This window comes from Aedes aegypti, chromosome 2 (assembly GCF_002204515.2).
Source record: "Aedes aegypti strain LVP_AGWG chromosome 2, AaegL5.0 Primary Assembly, whole genome shotgun sequence".
Classification (NCBI taxonomy): domain Eukaryota; kingdom Metazoa; phylum Arthropoda; class Insecta; order Diptera; family Culicidae; genus Aedes; species Aedes aegypti.
The window spans coordinates 105,277,354-105,281,661 of NC_035108.1; positions in this window are offsets into that span (position 1 = coordinate 105,277,354).

Consider the following 4,308-nt stretch of genomic DNA (forward strand, 5'->3'; position numbering starts at 1 on the left):
ATTTTATAATGTTCTTCGTTTATCTAAGCCCAAAAAACATTTTTTTGCTATTACGTTGCATATAAGCCTACTTTATATCAAGTTAATGCACAACATAACGGCCTACTTTTCCTGACAACAAAAACAATGCTGAAAAGTGCTACTTTTCAGCACTCATTTCGGTGCTGAAAAGTAGCACTTTTCAGTTTTGTTTTGAGTGTCACCAACTTTGCGTCTCTCCATACTCATCATATTCCACTAAACAGTTCGGAGATTTATCGTCTCTTTAATACGCCTGAATCTCACGGTTTTTGAACATGGTCATGCATGCTTCTGCTTCTGCAACAATTGGGCGATTAGCATCCGAGTAAAGGGAGATCAGAGAGCCATTCTGATTTAAAAGCAGCTCACCCAGTGTTTGTAAAGGTTGCTGTAGGGTAAATCGCAAAATATCCGGAACATAACTTCACGTTTCTTCACGTTTCGTGCAGGCAGCTTGGTACATGAGGATTACCTTTAAAAAGTCGAAAATTGTATGCGGCGTTTAGCCTAATCCTCGTCGAAATCAGATCAATAGAATATCGAATGAAGCGTGAAAATTTGTGACTGTCATAATTAAGATCAGGCTGTTGTGTCACAGCCTACCTGATTGAAAACTACTGAGTCTATGCATCGAATGGCCATGTGGATACTCTTAAAATAGGATTGTGCAGTTAGAAATAATTCAATAAAACGGCATTTTTCGTAATATCAAAAAATGTTGTATGCAACTCGTTGCAAAACTCGATTTTTTCAGCACTCGTTGTATTTATTCAACTCGGCGAGCCTCGTTGGATAAATGTACAACTCGTGCTGAAAAAATCATCATTTTTGCATCTTGTTACATAAATAACTATTTTATGTTTTCAATAGATTTTGTCAGCGTCTATGAATGGAGAGTTGCGCGAAGAGTGAAACCAAATTTACCTTTCGAATTGTTAAACCGTCTACCTATCGAGCAGACCAGCAAAACAGATAGGGGCTATTTTCGAAAACGAAGAAGAACGACCATTCAAAGATTGGTCTACTAAGACTCTGGATTTTGTCACACCCCTTGGCTCAAACTCAAATTTCGGATGTATTTTGTTTTCCGTGTCCCATCCGAAATGTCAGATAGGAGCAACCTCAGAGTGGTTTCTGAGCTCGTGTACATACACGTTACATGTCACCAACACGACTTAAAGAATGCTGGTTGAAAATATAAACAAAGATCAGCTGTTTTCAGAAAAATCAAACGGCAGTATTTTCAACCAACAAATTTGCGCACGTGTTCGTGACACCGCTCGGCGAGAGCTCAAGTTTTAAAACAAAAAGCCCTGTGGTGTTTTTGTCGATTAAGCGAACGTCAAACATGATCAAAAGTGTCAAGGTTCATTTATGGACCCAATTTTTAAATTAAAGTTTAAATAAAGTATTGCCGTTATTTGAGCGGGAAAAATGGCTAAAGTAGCTGCAGTAACATCAGGTCCGTCGCACTCGGGCTCAGATTGGGTACCACTTCTAGTTCTGCATTTGGTCCCTCGGTAATGCAAAAGGTACCCTAGTTTGACAGATCGCAGTACACTTTTCACGGCATTCTAGATTACCTTATGAGCCATAAAATTTTGGGCAATTGCAAGGGACATGGAGGTCTCTATTTGTCTCTGGTAACATGCTCTTTCGTGTTATTAAATGAAAACAAGATTTCATTAAACATTTTAGGACCCTATTTATTGAATTACATCACATTTACTATTCTGATTTTCGTAGTGTGCATTTATTCGAGCTGTTTGCAAAAATCTTTTCTTAGAAGCACAAAGATAGATTCTTCAGAGCTCTTCTCGGGAGAATGCTTTGAGGAGTGATTCTTGTTGAAACCAGGCCGCCATCGAAAAATATCGTTAGAATTCGAGTTTTCTAGAATTTGTTGAAACTTAGTGTAAAACGGTCTGGTTTACATAAGATACATTAATAAGCCTCTCGTAAGCCAGCAAGTTAATCAGTTCATAAAAAAATGTTTTTTTTTATGAATCTTGGACATTTTTAACGTGATATGTGATGTCTAAAAGTTCCCTTGAAACACATAGGAAACTTAGTGGCTTTCCCCCCTTATTCTTGTTAACGTTAGAATGCTCTTTCGATCGAAAGCCGTTTTGCATTCCCGTTGACACCAGCAAAATCAAGTAGGCCATGGTTTCGAACGAATATCATTCGATCGAAAGTCGAATCCGCCGTAAACAAGAATGATAGTGATTGTACACTGTAAGACCAAAGTACCCTTTAAAGGGTAAAAAAGTACCCTCTTTGAGAGAAACTAGTTTAACTCATAAAAAGAGTAAAGGGCCTTTACTCTTTAAAGAGTAAACGGCTTGTACGTCAGATCAACGAGTAAATTTTACCCATTATCCAAAACTTATTTTGTAAAAAAAAAAAACAGAGTAAAATTTACTCTTTTTTTATAGATGATAATGTAGTATATTTTAATCATTGATTTTCATAGAATAATTAAAAATAAAATCTCATAAACACATTTTTTTTTATTCAATGCATCATAAAGTATAATATCATTAAATATCCATCAGGGTTTGAGTTTCTTTTTGGAACTGGTAAATGAGGCTGGAAATTCCTGTAGACCAGAACATTCATACGGGATTGTACTCTGCAGCCAAAGCATCCTGTAAAATAAGATTGATTAATAGATGCGACACGGCAATAAAAGCAATTCATGTACCTACCTTGGACCTTCCCGCATTTCTGCTAACTTATTTTGTTATTATGGAAAAAAAACTCCGAAGTTTCTCAAACACTGCTACATGTCCGACCGATTGTTGTCAACAAATTTTTCACCCATTAAAGAGTAAATTAACGGAGTGTGTAAATGGGCACAAAATACACATTATTGGAAAATTTTAAATACCCTTTATTTTGACAGCTGCACTGCCCATAACTGCAAAACAGTCACATTCGACATTTTCGACAAAATGGAGTTAATACCATGGAGAGTCATCAAATGATAAATACTTTCGATCAACTTACTGAAATCTGTGAGAATGTTCTAGAAAATTCGAAAAAAATACCAAGTTGTTTTGTCATATTGGTAATTATAACCGCATAACAGTCACATTGAGATTATAAATGAGGAGGCTCAATGTGATAGCTATGAAATTTCCATCAGAATTATTTTCTGACTATTCACTCAGTATGTGATATGAGTTGTACAAAATATCAGCCTCTAATAAGCACTTTTGAGTTCCTGGTAATTTTTAGAAATTTTAGTTTCCTCCCATACTGCCATGAAATGCACATTTGGTATTCCATTCGTGGATACTCTTCATCTGAATCTCATTCAGAACTGCGAGTGTATTACCAAAATGTCAGAGGACTTCGCACCAAAATCGATCAGTTTTTTGTAGCAGTTACAGATGCAGAATATGACAAACTTGGCTCGACGATTGTATCTTTTCACCTCAGTTATTTGGTAATGCATACTCAGTCCACAGAACTGATCGCAGCCCACTTAACAGCAGAAAAACTAGAGGTGGTGGGGTATTAATAGCCGTTTCGTCCTGCTTGCAATCCTGTATTGATCCATCTTCAGTGAGCAGTTCTTTGGAGCAAGTCTGGGTGAAGGTCCGTTTACGAGGTTTTGCTGTTAGTATTGGAGTACTTTATTTACCACCCGACCGCAAAAATGATCTACTAGACATTCGGCAGCATTTGGAATCTGTTGAATCTGTTATGTCAGGTTTGGAACAACATGATTTTGCCATTCTTTTCGGCATCATCCTGAGATGCTGTGGTCTCCTTCTGAGGATGGAGGCTTTAAAATTGACTCCGGACGCACAAGCCTCAGTGCCTCTAGTAGTGCGCTGTATGATGGTTTCTGCTTCCATGGCCTAACACAAGTCAATTCGATAAAAAACGCGTACGACAGGATCCTAGATTTAGTGCTGGTGAATGAAAGAACGCTACCTGTATGTCGTCTCTCTCAAGCAGTTGAATCGCTCGTGGTACCCGACACAGCTCACCCAGCCTTAGAAATCGGCATTAGGATAACTACGCCGGTGAAATTTGAGCACGTTCTCGAATGTAGAAGGTTTGATTTTCATCGAGCAGATTATGATGTGCTCTCCAATGAGCTTGCATCAATCGATTGGCAATTCCTCGACTCTGTTCGCAGCTTAAATGATATGGTCGACACATTTAGCAATGAAGTTCTGCGAATCATCGAACGACATGTTCCGGTTCAGCGCCCTCCTTTAAAACCACCTTGGACTAATCCTTACCTTCGTAAACTGAAAAAACGTAGGG